The following is a 16,335-nucleotide window of genomic DNA, read 5'->3' as shown; positions in this document are numbered from 1 at the left end:
ACCCTACCCCCAACCTTGTCCTTGCAAGAGACATGTGCTGTGGTGACTCAAGGTTTAATGGATTTTGGGCTGTGCAGGATGTGTCTTTGTTAAACAAGTGCCTGAAGGCAGCTTGCGGGTTAAAGGTCATCACCATTCTCTTAATCTCAAGTACCCAGGGACATGTACAGGGCCAAAGGTCGCAGGGACCTTTGCCTAGGAAAGCTAGGTATTGTCAAAGGTTTCTCCCCATGTGATAGTCTGAAATAGGGCCTCGTGGGAAGAGAAGGATCTGATCGTCCCCCAGCCTGACACCCGTGAAGGGTCTGTGCTGAGGAGGACTAGTACAAGAGGAAAGAAGGCCTTTTGGCGGATGTTGGCAGTTGGATAGAGAAAAGCATCTGTCTCCTGCCCGTCCCTGGGCAATGGAACATCTCGGTGTAAAACCCGATTGTATGCTCTGTTTACTGAGATAGGAGAAAACCGCCTAACGGCATAAGGTGGGACTTGCTGGTAGGACTTGCTGGCACAATGCTGCTAAAAGGTTTATGGAGATGTTTACATGTGCATATCAAGGCACAGCATTTTCCTTTGAACTTATTCATGTCACAGAGATCTTTATTCATATGTCTTACTGCTAATTTTCTCCCTACAATGATCCTATTGTCCTGCCACTCCCTTATCTTTAAGATGGTAAAGATAATTATCAATAAATACTAAGGGAACTCAGAGACCGGTGCCGGTGTGGGTCCTCAGTATGCTGAGCGCTGGTCCCCTGGGCCCACTTTTTCTTTCTCTATACTTTGTCTCTGTGTCTGTCTCATTTCTTTTCCCAAGTCTCTCGTTCCACCTAACGAGAAATGCCCACAGGTGTGGAGGGGCAGGCCACCCCTTCAGTTGCGGCACAGATGAAAACAGAGATGAGGGTGAAAGCTAACACCACCACCAGCAGCCCAACGCTAGAATATGAGTGGGATTTTCAATTACCATGAAGCAAGTGGAGATGGATTATGAAAAAAATGTGTGAAGTCTTCACCTTACGACATTGATAGGCTTTGTCTCATGAAATAAACACAGCCTGAGAAAAAGGTAAACAGATACTTTGTACCTCCCTCATATATGACCTTGAACTCAAAGATCCTGAGTCTGTGCTAAGCAGAAATTCTAGGCAGTTCTCTTTCTTGTTTCCGAATAATTCTAATCCACTTTTAGATTCACAAAATTCAGGCCTCCTCGTTATCCCAGATCTACCACTTACAACTGCATAACTTGGACACACCCCTTAAGTTTTCTGAGTCACTTAACATTTTGAAGATAGTGTCTATGTCATTGGTATCAAGAGATTTAAGTAAGTATGGGGCTTAATAAATATTAACTTATTTTACTCTTAAGAAAAAAGGCAAAACTGGCACAAAAAAGGCAAATATTTTATTATATAAAGACAGCATAGTTTTATTATGTCATACTACCAGTGGCCTGAATCATCAATTCTATTTGCTGATTATTGCCAAAAGGGAGTGCAGAGGAACTATTCTAAAACTAAAGTAGTTATTTTTGGAAGCCATCCTGTTACTTTCAATTGGTATATAAATAACAACCGCATACAATAAATTACCTTGTTTACTTATTTTGGTGCATATTCACTCACAGTTTATTTTGGAGGGTACACCAGAAAATAGCACTCCTGAAAGTTTAGCATTTTGCTTTTGTCCAGGCAAGCGTGTGATTTTACTTGCCTTAAATTCTTCAGGTATAATTATTTGTGTGCTATAATATGGAGTATATCTTGGGGGCCTTTATTGCCCATTTGTGCAGGCACTGAAGCCAATTTGAAGCAATCTTCTGGACAGAATCCTGGCCCCCTGGCATGATTACATCCAAGCAGAGATAGCATGCATGCATTCATACTAGATTTCTTAGTTATCTCCCCAAAATCAGGCAACTTTATTTCTTACTTATCTCCTAGTAATTCTGGATCTATATAGAAATGGCAAAATCAAAGAGTCATACTCAAGCATCACCATGAAGTGTAATCTGGAGCTATGTAACATGTACATTAGCCTTACAAATCTGGATTCAGGGACAGGATTTTAGAACACACAGACCAAACTGTCCCATGTTCTAAAATATGCAAGTTAGGTCAATTGCCTACACACCTAGACTGCAACCATTTCTACCCTACCTATTCCCACTATGAGGAATTATTTCTACTGCATCATATGGTGGTATAATGTCATCAGCATGTATGGAAAGCACTTATGTATAGCTATAGGATATGTCACATATCTACTATAGCATGTTACCTAGGATATTAGTCAGTATATCACTGGTAATTCTCATTATGAGAATTATTAAAACAAAACAAAACAAAACAAAAAAAACCACTCCCAGTTGTGTCTCCATCTGCCTTTTCTCAACCCTCTTCTCCTTGTGAGTTTCTTACACTCAAAAAGGCCAGTGCTTAAACTCCCAGCCTCTCTTGCAGGTTTGAGTGGCCATGATGACCCAGTTCTGGCCAGTGTGACATAAACAGAAGTTGAAGTAGGGGAATTCCAGGAAAGACCTTCCCCCATCCCATGAAAGACATTTGAGCAAAAATTCTCTCTTGCCCTGTACTTCCTTCCCCACTTCCTACCTTTGATAGTTGGAACACTGGCAGACATCTCACCACCAAGAGAAGACAAACTAAAGGATCAAAAACAATGTATTAAAGATGGAAGAGCAAAAGATGAAAATCACGTGGATCCTTAGTGATCCTGAAGGGAAATAAACCTTTGGATGCTTACCCTCTACACTTCCTATTGAGTGAGATAATCAAATATCTTCATTACGAAGTCACTGTTGGTCGTACATTGTGTTATTTATTTCTGGTAGTATTCATAAGTGATATAGGATTCAGAAAGAAAATTTAATTGAAATTTATACAAAGAATTTGGATTTTTCCTAAAGATTTGGGTTTCTGGTGTTTTGTTTTTTTTTCTACTCATTGTATCATGAACACAAAAATAAACAATATTTTCTTTTTTGTGGTGGCTTCTGTAAAAGTTAAATTGAGTTTTTTATCTACTTGGTGTAAAGAATTATGTTACACATTTTATTTTGTTTTGGTTTTTTTGGTCTCATTCCTGACTTTATTTTCTTCTTCTTTGGCAAAAATGTCTCACTATTCCCAAAATTCCATGATTTTCTCATTTGTCTTATTCAGCAAAACACTTGTCTACTTCAAGTTTTACCACGGACCAGGACTGATCAACCAAGTGTGAATAGATATGTTCTATATCAGCTTCCCTAGAACACAAAGCCTGAATCAAGGATGAAAGGAAAATGCTTTTTGGCAAGGCATACATTCAGAGGATCCAGGATGAGGACAAAGGCAACTGAGCTATGCAAGATGTAAAATGATGTTTCAACAACACAAAGCTGATTGTTTGGCAGTTGCATGTATTTCATGCATAGAACTTCTCCAGATAGACGACCAAGAAACACTGTGCTTCAAAGAATTTGATAAGGACTATGAAAGGGTACATATGATAAAGAAGAAAGAAACTGGGTTTCCTCCATTCTTCTATTTTGGCCCAAGTTACCCCATGAAGAATTATCTGCACGCCTAGATTGTATTTGACCCATTGGCAGGCACTCAGAGCCCCAACACCATGCGCTCTGGCATTCACGTAAGTTCAGATAGGATGACACAGCCAAACAATTTAGGTATGAAGCCTGGCTGATCAGTAGAGGCCAAGTAGAGAGCTTTCTGAGGGCAAAAGGCTGAATCTCCCCTAGGTGTCCAACTGCCAGAACTTACAGACAGGAAAAGTGAATCAAATAGCTGGAGGTCACAGAAGGGTCCAACACCCAGGGACTCCGAGGAGCTACAGAAGAGAGGCGTATAATGTCTCAGCCACTTCCTTAAGGGGAAGCTGCTTGCTCCCCACACGGTAATTTGATTTTCCTATAGACTAAAATTTAAATATGGTGTGGTGCTGATCAAAGCAAAAAGAAAGAACAATGCCCTCGTGGAGCAGAGCTGCCCTTAGACTACCCACCTACCTCTGAACGATTGCATTAGAGAGAAATAATTTTCCATCTAGTGTGAGCAATTGTATAAATCAGTCTTTTAGTTTCAATGGCGTCAGTTCTTTTATTTTCTTTTTTTCCTTCATAGTATTTTAATTTATGCCATTTTCTGACATTCTATATATTCTTGTAAGAGTGCTTGGCTTCTTTTTGGAAGAGTATACCTTGTGCCATTTGTTTGCAACTCCAAATCCTTACCTACACCTTTCCACCTGCCTTCTTCCCCATTGGCAGATGACATTAATGGGTTCTTCCTTGCTTTCTGGCTTCCAGTTAGAATTAACAATGGGGATATCAGCAAGAAATCAGAGATGAGTAGAAAACAACATTATAGGATATTTTTTCTGCTGGGATCCCCTGTCTCAACCTGGCTGTGTCTCTCCAATGAAGGTCACTACTCCTCTCAAGACAGCCTTCTCAAGAAAATTTTCCCTTCTGGGTCCTAGTAATCACTCCCTCTCTCCTCATTCCCCTGGGCCTAGAGGTGGTACCAGCTCCATGGTTATTAATCCAGTGTTACTCTACTATTTCTTGTGGTTTCTATCAAGTCCACACTTCTGTAGTTGGTTCTTATGTAAATAAATTTTCTTGGGATATTCTTAATTTATGCTTGACATCTGTTTTCTGTTGAGACCCTGATTGCAACAAAACGAAACATTGTGTACGTGCATAAAATTTCCAGATATCTCTCCCCCTATTCCTTCCCTTTACCATCACTGCATCTCTCATCTTTATTTGACCTTAATGTATGTCAAGCTTTGTGGTTACTAGAAAAAGCAGTATCTAACAGAGAAGACAAACTTCTGCTTTTCTGACTCTTCTCTGATTTTGTATAATTTTTCTCTTCCTCCCACATTTATTTAAAGAAGAGCCACATTCAACATCACCATAGGATCTGCAAGGGTAACGTTAGTTGGTTTCCATTACATTCCTTCACAAAAGATATTTTTCAAAAAATAATGAATGCCTATATACCAGATTTTAGTCTTTTCTCTGCCTTAGCATCTGTGTAATCCTTGAAATTCTTTTAACCGCCCCAGGCCTCAGTTTACTCATTTGTAAAGTAAGGGAACTAAATAAAAAATACTTTCAAGTTTCTTTCAACCCAAAATATCTATAAATGTATTATTATAATTAGGTCCTGAATGATAAATTGATAGATTTAAAAGACCAGTGTTTTACACAGACTTTATAGACACAAGATACATATGTGTGCAGGTGTATTGATGTATTTTTGTTTATGAAGAAATGTATAGGTGTGTAATGCAATGCTTCTCTAATCTTGAAGTCATTATCCCAACAAACTAAGCACTCTAAAATATAGTTTTTACCCAGAGAAAAGTGTACAAGGGTCAAGTTGCAAAAGCCCTGAACATCTTCCCATAGGAAGGGCATTCATTCAAAGACCATCATCAGCCTTTAATTTTCACAAATTATGCTTCTATTAATCATCCACAGACTATCTGATCTAGAGCCCAACGATTGCATAAAAGACATACAAACTTGCCATGCTAATTTGTGAATTAGGAGAAAAGCAAAATCAAATAAAAAATGATCCCCCCATTTTATTATTCATTCCATCAGTGAAAGTAGTGAGAAATGACAACTGTCTATTTTCAACTTGATATGGCGCATATTAGAAAATAACCTGAGAATTAAGCGAAAACTGCATATTTTGAAGTTATCAAGCAAGACACTAACAAATTTCTGGTCTCTAAATGCAACTAAACATAGTGTTAATCTCCATGTCCGGAGGCAGAACTATTTGTTTATCATTGTAACTTTAGCATCCAGTGCAGCAGCTGACCCACAGTAGGCATTCAGAATATATTTGTCAAATTAACAAATGAATGGATGAAAGAATGTACTCCTCTCTCACAATTTAGAACATATGCAATACTGATCTTTCTGTCTAAAAACATTCTGGTAGTTTAAGTTCTAAGTCTTACAAAAATGAACATAAAATTAGTGATCTAATTTTCTAACGTAAACACTTAATTGTTCCACAAAATGTATAGCCAGATGCAAGCAAGTAATTGCATATGCAAAACAATAATTTGCAAGTAAAATGACTCACTCACATGTGTGAGGACATATTTTACAGGTGCAATTTAGGTGCAAATTTCTGAAATTTTGAACCCAGGCATTCAGCCCATCTAACAGTTTTACTGTGATGTGAAGAATAAAATAGAAAAGCTATCTTGGTTCTGAAAGTGAGCACCTAGACTGCTATATCAAGCAGCTTAAGTCCTTAGGGTATTTGGGCAGAGGGAGTTAAAAATAATAACGAAGTTATTTCATTTGGGAATATAGTTCTTAACCCAAAAGTTACTGTAGGTTTAAATTTCAAATACGTTTTCTCACCAGTTCATCCACTCTCACACAGAACTGCCTGCAGGCAAAATCAGGAAGGAGAGGAAATTTGTCTCAGGTCTCAGGAATTCATCTGTTGTTCTTCTGTTTTCTTCTTTTTTCCCAATATTAAGGTCATTCCTCCATATCCAAAATTTTCAGTAGTTAGATAGCGCGATGAACCAATTCAAAGCCTTAGCACCTTGTATTTCAGCTGTTTCTCACTCTCCTTACTAAGATCAAAATAAACTTGTCTACATATGTTAAAGAAATAATCTACTAAATTTGACATGAATAGTAGTTATTAGGTGAGTTTATTAATAATACTTATTTCATTGCCCAATAGTAATAATGATTCTGTAGGGCTATAATTGGGCCTAAGAATAAATATTTTAACAATTAGTCCAGGTAATTCTGATGTAGACCACCATATTTTGAGAAACATGCCTTTAAAACTCCCATTTTTACTTTCCAAGGTGACATTTAACTAAAAATAAGAGTGAAACTATTAAAAGTTTGTACTAAACGATAGGTTTTAGCATGAGAATTAAAAAGACCTGAGACTTTAACTGAAATCATTGAGGCAGTGCAGCATGATGGGGGAAACTAGAATCATGAATTTAGTTGGACTTTGCTCTGAAAGTGTACTCCTCCACTTGTGAAATATATGACAGTGGACAAGTTCCTGAACTTCTCTGAGCCTCAGTTTCCTTGCAAAAGGATATAATTAACCCTTTGCTTCCAGGTTTGGGAGGATTGAATGGCAGTAAAGGAAAGAGCCCAGGAAGCTAAGAAGCACATGGAAGCAGAGATCTGTCTCTGGAGTTGTAAAGAAACAGCTGAATACGTCCTGAGAGCCTGGAAGTGTCAGGAACTTGGACTCAGACTGAGCGGTTTTGCAGGGAGTAATGAAGGCAGTCTAGGTGGTGAGCTGCCTGGACCAAACTCTCAGAATCAGACCTGTATAATAGTATTTCAGTGGACATCAGCACTGATAGATGAAGTTACCAGAAATTAGGTCCAAATCCTAGCACTTTCTAAGACTCCTGAATGAAAATGCAAAGCATGAAATTAAAAAAAAAAAAAAAAGAGAGACTCAATTTGATTAAGTGGTGTCAACTGATGAATGAAAAGGTTCATACATTTGTGAAGTGGAGCTTTATCTCTCATAAAGGATTGCAGCCTGCAGGGTGACCATTCTGACAGGCTGGGAAACATAGCCTCCTTCCAGACTCCAGAAACAGACATTTCAAGGGTGGGAAGAATAAGACAGAGATGTATGCGGAATGAGGTGGCCGAATACACATATTCAATAAGCTATAGGAGGAGTCATGAATATTTATGAAAGGAGAAACATGCGCAGGTGTAATTGAATTCATGCCTCTTGATGGGACCCCGTGTTCAAAAATGGCGGCATTAGCATGATCTGAGAGTGAAGTTGTCAGCCCTCTGTAACAGAAGACACAAAAACCCTCACTGCTCGTTCTTCGAAGACTGGCCAGAACCACTTCCTGGTCAGTGGTTTCTTATCGGGAAGGAATGCTGATTGGTTGTGCAGAAACTGCAAAAGGGAGTGGCAGTAGTCAGGCAGTTGGGTTAAATCAGCAGTAAAATTTCTCCGAAGGGCTTGTTTCTGTTTAACCCTTAGGGAAGAAAGCCTAAGAGTGGTTAGCAAGGGAAGGGATATAATGGGACATATCCATCCTCACATCCTGTCATGGCCAGGGGCTCAGCTTCCGAGTTTTCTTTGGTGTCCCCTTGGCCAAGAAATGGTCCATTCAGTTAGTTGGGGGCTTAGAATTTTTTTTTTATTTCTTCATGGGTATAACTCAGTGAGCTATAGGGGATTCAAAGTACAGAGAAATTTTCATTCCTGAAAACTTAAGAAAGTTTTATGTATTACCCACCTGATGAACACCTGAGGTGTTCTCCCTTTGTGTGTAATATGCTGAACAGGATGCTTTACACAGAGTAATGTGTTCAAAATGTGCTGACTTTCTCACTAGTCACCTAGGTCAAGCAGGTCAATGAACAAAAGTAAAAAAGAGCTAGGGTATCAGGCTGATTTTTCAATGCTCTGGCTGACAAGCTTGCATTAAAATAAATTATGTCATTAGGAAAAAGTAAAATACATGATTGTGTGCTGCCTACTATGAAATTTTATAAAACATGGTCCCTGCCCTCTGAATATGAATAAAGAAGGCAGATAAGGCTAGACCTCATGGAAGCTAGCTATTGATCAACACGGATTTCAAAGGCAAATGAAAGCTTAGAAGGAGTGACTTTTCAAAACTGGAGAAAGACTAGTAGGAGACAGGCCTCGCGCAGCAGTTTACGGGCCACTACCATACTTTACCTAAAGTCTGCCATCCACTATGAAGTAAAGTCATGATGCAAAGCTACCATTTCCTGTCCTCTCCTAAATAGAAATAAAAGGAGATGATTTTTTAATGAATTGTCCCACCTTATTAGTTGCCATCTAGTGAGCATCTGCAATAAGTCTTGTCTGGCCCTGAACTAGAAATGTCATGGATGTTTCTTATTCTTTCAATGAGGCTGATATTATTATGCCCACTTTTTGCAAAGAATCCAGGAATCAAGTGAAGGAACTTGCCCAGTGTCACAGACTAAGCTGGGTTCCACTCAGCTCTATCTGATACCAAAGCCTATTAGGTTCCACTGTGTCTGACCCATGGTTTTCCATGAAGTCAATGAGCCTACCTAAAGGTAAGAATCAAGCTCCAGTCCTTCTTCTGTAGTTTCTACCTCTTTTCTTCTTCATTTATCCCAAAATAATCTCACTACCATTTCTACAAAGTAATGCACCCTGGCATATCAGTTATGTCTGTTTTAAAAGAATAAAAAATTAATAAACAAAAAAGGAAACATTAATTTTAATGCAATAGCAAATTGTTTTGTTATTGGTTGCTCTAAAATTTACTGAAAAGTAGCCTGTGGAGAATATTCCCAATTTTACTCTCTTTAGCTTCCTTCTCTTCCAGCCTAAAATCCTCAAAAAAAAGCTTATGTTGTATTTTTTTCCAAAAACATTTACTTTCTTACGTGAAGAACACAATTTTGAATATTTGTCTCAAACTGTTGTAAATAGAAGTTTAAAAATAAATCAGCATCTAGTATACCCATAGCCTCTATAGTGTGGCACTTTCCTATAGAAAATGTGCTGAATTTCAGTCAAACCACGTTTTTTTTCCTTTTAGTATGTGACTTAAATTGATCTTTTCTCCTACTAGTTTTGCTGAGAGTGAGATTATAATCAAATGTTACATAACAATAGTCAAATATTACAGCACACCATGCCTTTCATCACTGTAGCCTATCCAAGTGTTTGTCCCAAGGTGAATCTGCCTTTTACTATTGAAAAATTGATGCTGGAGACAGTTATACATCTTGCCTGAGGCCATGCAAAGCCAACGGTAGAAACACAAAGTTAAGCATGGAATCAAGTATCCCTTTTTCCCTTGTGTTTACTCTTAGATATCTCTACTCCAAAAACTTATATTTTTTAAGAAAAGAATTTTTATTTAGTGCACATTTTATAGTAAGTCCAGTCTTGAGGGAAGGGGCAATTCTATTGATTCTTGGTGTTTAGCAATGTACACCCAAGGGAAATTTGTTATAATTACATAATTAATTATATGTCTTCCTTTCCTTATTTCAGAAAGTATTTAGAGGACCTTTCCAGAGCATATAAACTTAGGTTATAAGCATATAAACTTAGGATATGCTCTTTCCAGAGCATATAAACATACACAATTTAACAAATTAAAAGCGCAAGTGAAATATAATGTAAAATATTATGTGAGATGTAGAAGCAAGATGAAAGATAAAGCCCACGGATGTGGCTAAAATGTGTTTACAATCTTGCAAAATGTTATACTGACTACAAATGGTTCCCATATTTACTTCTAAACTTACTAATAGCAAGTAAGAAAAGGGGAATTACATCAGTTATCCCATTCACAGAAACTGACTCCTCAAAAAACCACCTACTGCCAAAGAGAAGCAATCTTCTTGATACAACAAGCAGATACATACCCTCCAATTGACTATTACATATGTGTTAAGTAACTTGTAGTGATTGATTTTGTTTTGGTTTAGTTTGGTTGGTTGGTTTTCTACACATTTCTCTGCCTTAAGGAACTTGGCAACTTACTAATAAATTTACAAGCTAGTAATACCTTAAGCTAAACAATGTCTCTTGTTCATAAATTTGAGTTTAACAATATCAAGTCACGTCCCTTGATGGCTTGTGAAATGCTAAAAATTGTCAGAGTGCCGTGAGTACCATCATTCCTAGGATTTGATCAATAAGAAACATTCTGATCTCTGTATTGTCTGCCCATTTCTCTCTTGACCCATATAGGTTCTTAATCTTCTAGCCTTTTCTACAAAATCTAGGTTTCTGGAATTCCCCTGACACAGGTAGGCAGCAGCCAAGAGAGAAAGCAGTAGTGCCACCTGGTGCTCAAAGAGATCAGAGCTTGTACATACCTACTCTCCCACTTCCTGCTCCTCCCACCACTTCTAATAAGATTGCCTATAAACAGTACCCATCCCCTTCTTGGGCCTTCCACACTTAGCCCTCAGTATGCATTCTGCAATGCCTTCTCCCATTCATTCTCCCTCCCAGGCTGCCTTCGATGCTCATTTTATCAGTTTTCACTTGTAAACACATTGAATGGTGGGAGGAGAGTCACATGATGTGAGTAACCCCACAATCCTGGCTGGTACCAACTCCAGTGTTAAAATATAGATGTACCAAAGTAAAAATATTTATTGCATTTTTGGGCATTGAACATTGAAAGGATTCCAAATATCGAGGACCAGGGAGGAAATAAGCACAGATGCCGCCATTTGGTGGGTTGTTGTTGTTGTACATTTCAGAGACAAAATACAGTAAATGTTTTACAGACATAGTTGCATTACTATGCGTCCCCTGACATATTGTGCTTGTCACTTTATTATTTAGCATTTATGCGGTATTTTATCTACCCTGTATTATCTTTCACAAGCCTATCAAATAGACTATTTTTCTTCCTATGCAGAACCTTGTCACAAATGACCAGACATGTTAAACTTCCCTCTCATCATACTGAAAGTTCCTAGTGAAAGCGGAAGGAAATTTCAATGCCTTGTCCTTTGCCTTCTATTAACTGATTCATGAAATGACCACTAAAGTCCTAATAATGTATGAGGAAAGGAAATAGATATAAAAAATATAGGTCTGTATCATGGAGCTTTCTACTCTGATGGCCTGGGGATTCCTGAGCATCAAATGAAAATTTGTATCACAATGTGAGTGCCCTACCTAAGTTAATAGACTAGAATTAAGTTATGCACCATAGAGTATAATCATTTAATCTGTTTGTACTAAACTCCTGCATATGGCACAAGAGAGAGGGAGAGAGAAAAAAGCAGAAAGAAACAGTTTAAATGTGCAGCTAATTCCCCACACTGTTCCTTTCAGTGAGCATATACCCTACCGCATGCATGTGGCAGAAGATGGCAGCCAATGGCTCTCAGCCTTAGCTCCGCATGCGTGTACCTCTCAGTGTGGAGCACTGAATATGTGTCTAGTTTTAAAGACACTATGTGTCTTTATTATACATAATAAATATCTAAAGGAAGCATACTCTATGTAGGATTCACAGAGCAATAGTATGTCAGTCTCAATGTGACATGAATGTAGACTTAATGTATTCTATTTGCTGGGCTATTTAAGGTATTTTCAAGGGTGATAGAACTATTTGTGATTTCTACTTTACGTCTTAATTTCAGACCCTGACACCCAAGGAGATGTAACTCAAATGTTAAAATTGATCTGGGAGAAGGAGGAAGGAGTGACTTCTTGCTTATATGTCTCAGGGAAGGTCTGACAAAGGGGATGGCCTTTAAGTTGAGTCTTAAAGAATGACTGGGATTTGTCTAGGCTAGTTGGGAGGATAGAGTACTCCAAGCAGAGGAAACAGCAGTCTGCAGAGGCAGAACTCTCTAAGTGACGGCATTTTCTAAATATTCTAAATAATTTGATATGGTCAAAGGTTAAGGTACATGTGATGCTGAAACTCTGTTTTTTATTTATTGGGACAACAAAGATGATTGTTAAACAGAAAAGTAGCATGATAACTGTGTCCCAAAAAGGGGCTGTCTGGTGCCTGTGTAAAGACAGCATTTGAAGTGACCAAAGGAGCAGAGATAAGTTTGGAAACTATTGCCTAGGTTCATGTGAGAAACAATAACAGATTAAACTAAGACATTGGCAACAGGAGGGAGTGGAATGTACAGTTTTTAAAGAATATTGGAGTCAGAAATGACAGAATTTGGTGACAGATTGGATGCAGGAGATGGCATTTTTCCAAATTCAAAGATATCTAAAAAGTTGATTTAGTCAAGCCCTGAAGAAGTAAAGCAGCTACATATTTATAAATTTGCTCCAACTCATGAGAGGGGTGTGGGAGTTAGAAATGTACCCAAAAGCAAATCACCGATTAAGGATCCTAGGAAGAATAACCTTCATTGATTTTACAGAGAACCTTTCCCAGAAACAAAATACCAAAATTGCTTCTCCATTAATTATAAAACAATAATTCTTAAAAGCCTTGCCTATGATATCGGTCAAGGTCCAAAATGCAAAATTGTATATGAGAAACCATATCATATTTTGGAATTTAATGTATGGAAAAATGGTCTCTACTAAGTAAATTGTCTTACTTAATAAAAGATTGCATAAAAGATATATCTTTCTTTTTTTTCTAAGCTTACTAGGAAGCTCAAAATTAAATTTAAAATCAGTCTTAGGGTCATGTGTTGTGGCTCGCACCCATAATCCCAGCAATTTGGCAGGCCAAGGCAGGAGGATCGTTTGAGCCCAGGAGTTTGAGACCAGCCCTAACAATGTAGTGAGACCCTGTCTCTATGAAAAATTTTAAAAATTAGCTGGGCCTGGTGGTATGCACCTGTAGTCCGGGCTATTCAGAAGACTCAGGTGGGAGTATCATGAGCCCAGGAGGTCAAGATTGCAATGAGCTATGATTGTGCCACTGCACATTCTGCCCAGGCAACAGAGCAAGACCCTGTCTCTAAATAAATAAATAGATAATAAAATCAGTCTTAATGAGATGGCTAATTATATGTGTCAACTCGATTAGGCCATGGTAGCCAGATATTGGATCAAACATTATTCTAGATGTTTCTGTGAAGATTTTGTTTAGTGGTAATGAACATTTAAAGCAGTAAACTTTGAATAAATAAAACAAATGACACAAATTATTCTCCACAATGTGGGTGGGCTTCATCCAATCAGCTAAAGCTCTTAATAGAACAAGACTGATCTTTTTCAAGGAAAAGAGAATTCTGCCAGCAGGCTGCATTTGAATCTGAACTGTGAGTCTAGGTCCCCAGCCTCCCACCTACCTTGCAGATATGTATATTAAGAAATATACATATACATGTTTAGATATATGTATAAAGAGAGAGAGCACATATATGTACAAATATATCTATATAGCAGATATATATAAATACAAATATCTACTATTGGTTCTGTTTCTCTGGAGAACCCTGACTAATACACTCAGCAATTATACTGGTCCTGACAATTTCTCTTCCTTCTTTTGCAAAATCTTAATTTTTTGTTTGTTTTTATGCTTGTTATATATATCTTATTGTAAATACATCATGTTTGGGGGATGTCTTTCAAAATTAGAAAATGTGTTTTGAAATTTAAACACATTAAAATCAGACAGACTGTGCTACGTACTTTTATTTTTCATGTCAATTCTTAAACAACACTGTATGATAAATGATATAGTCCTTCAATAAAGATGAGAAAATTGAGCCGGAGAAAATTTACATGACATTTTTAACTTCCAAGCCCTGCAGATAACAGAACTGTGATGGAACTCAAGATCCAAGTGATTCTAAGTGACCAGCTCCCCAACCCCCTCAACACACAATGAAGCCTCTGCAAAGAAAAGCTTAAATTAAAATAGAACACAAACTCTGAAGGCCTTTACTAGACTTATTTTAAGTGAAATCTCTTGTGACTCAATTTACCTTTTTGCTTGGAAATGACAACTTCTAAATGAAGCAGAATGTCTTTGTCAGTATTCGTTCTTACAAAGGGCAGGAATCCATCACACAATAAGTTAGGCCAAAAGAGGACAGTGGCTTTTTCTTGAATCCTCAGGATTGAAATCAAAGTTTCTGGGCCTCAGAAACTACAGGAAGCAGAAACTCAAATACTTCCCAGTCTTTTTCCCACCCTACATCTTCTTTCCACTGCTCTAAAAGTGGGCTTACTTCTTCTCTCCCTCTTCAGATGAGGTTGCTGGGTTTCCTGGGCCCCATGGCTGAAAATAGCCAATGACAAGAGCACCTGGGTTTATATTCCGTGAGTTTCAAGAGACAGGTAAAATAGTTTTTTGTTTTTTGTTTTTTTTTCCTGAAATCAACTTTCACGGAAAGACATTGGTTAGCCCAATTTGGATCAGGTATCTACACCTAGTAAAATTAGTAGAATCAGAGGCTTGGGTATGGAGTAGATAGCATGTGTCATGTGGTGAGCAGAATTACCAAAAGTGATCCTGAGAGCTCCTTTATAATTGCCTGAACAATGAACCAGCTAGGACCAGAGTTGGAGGAGGGCAGGACAGTGTGGGGAAAGGTGAAAGGACGATCCCCCCTTTTTTTTCTCAGTAGGGGCTGCTGCACTCCCTTCTCTCTGTAGGTGATAACTCCCAATATCTCTCAAGTTCCCAAGTGTTAGACAGTTGGGATTACTAAATTCCTGATGTAAAGGGCTGGTGCTCAAATCCACATTGTCTAGCACCAAAGTACACTGGTTATCCTTCACTGATGGTTGCCCTCATAATTTTTCTATAAGAGGAACACCCCCAGGAGCATGAAGTCCCCCTAATGGAACATGGATAACTCCACATTGCCTGTCCAGTATAGTATCCTGGCCCTGGGAAGTCTTTCTGTGAGAAAAAGAGAGGAAAAAGACTAGACCTTCTCAGCTAATCCTGTCCTTGTAATTTTCTTTTTTTTTATAAAGCCTATTCTTTAAACCAATGATTCTGATTCCTTCCTCAAGTGTGATTCCTAGACCAGAAGCATTAGCACTAGCAGGGAATTTGTCAGAATTGCAGATACATGGGCGTGACTCCACACCAACTCAAATCAGAAACTCTGGGAGTGGAGCTCGGAAATCTACTTTACCAAGCACTCTGTGTAATTCTGATGTTTGTTAAAATTTGAGAACCACTAAATTCATGCCATGTGATATTGTGGAATTAGACCTGACCCTTTTAACAAGAGCACAGTTTTCCCCATATGGGTCAGGTGCTCAACCCAAGATCAATCAATGTTCAAGTAAAAAGGTTGTATTGTATTAACACAGTGGCTCCCACTGAAACCATATAAATGTAATGTCATCCTCAATCTTACTCCTTTTCTCTACTGGAGGGAGGTGAGAGAAATGTGAACTTAAAGTGGTCTTGTGTACCAGCATCTTCTGTGGTTCTCATGATATTCTTAGCCACAGTGTTGGCATCAAAGAGCTTCAAAGTAAATTTCTGTGTCCAACATCCTAACCAGAGATACCCCTCACAAACACACTACAATTACAAGGTATGTAATTGTGTGTAAAAATGGTGTGTATAAGACCACAGACATGAATTAAATGCTCCAACACAAAAGTATCTATACAATTACCTGGCATTACAATTTGTAGTGCTATGTCCTATCCATGATTTCTTGCACCAGCAGCTGCTGAGTAAATCAAGATTGATCTTCTAGGACTGAACATCCTCCACTGTTTAAGTTAAAAATATCAGCTTGTTACCTTTTTTCCTTATTCTTATTACCTTTTAACCTTATTCTTATCCTTATGTCCTTTATTCCCTATTC

The 16,335-nt window shown here is 38.1% G+C and overlaps 1 long non-coding RNA gene across 1 annotated transcript; it reads left to right on the top strand.

Moving 5' to 3' along the window:
- Nucleotides 1–2,564: 2,564 nt before the first annotated feature.
- LOC105530621 lies at nt 2,565–14,428 on the top strand. The gene is made up of 3 exons (XR_001004674.1): nt 2,565–2,784; nt 3,185–3,500; nt 14,308–14,428. It is a non-coding gene; the product is annotated as an uncharacterized LOC105530621 (long non-coding RNA).
- The last annotated feature ends 1,907 nt before the right edge of the window (nt 14,429–16,335 follow it).

This window comes from Mandrillus leucophaeus, unplaced genomic scaffold, assembly GCF_000951045.1.
Source record: "Mandrillus leucophaeus isolate KB7577 unplaced genomic scaffold, Mleu.le_1.0 Scaffold833, whole genome shotgun sequence".
NCBI classification, from domain to species: Eukaryota; Metazoa; Chordata; class Mammalia; order Primates; family Cercopithecidae; genus Mandrillus; species Mandrillus leucophaeus.
Note: the sequence above shows the minus strand (reverse complement) of the source record. Positions and strands in the feature narration are given on the sequence as shown.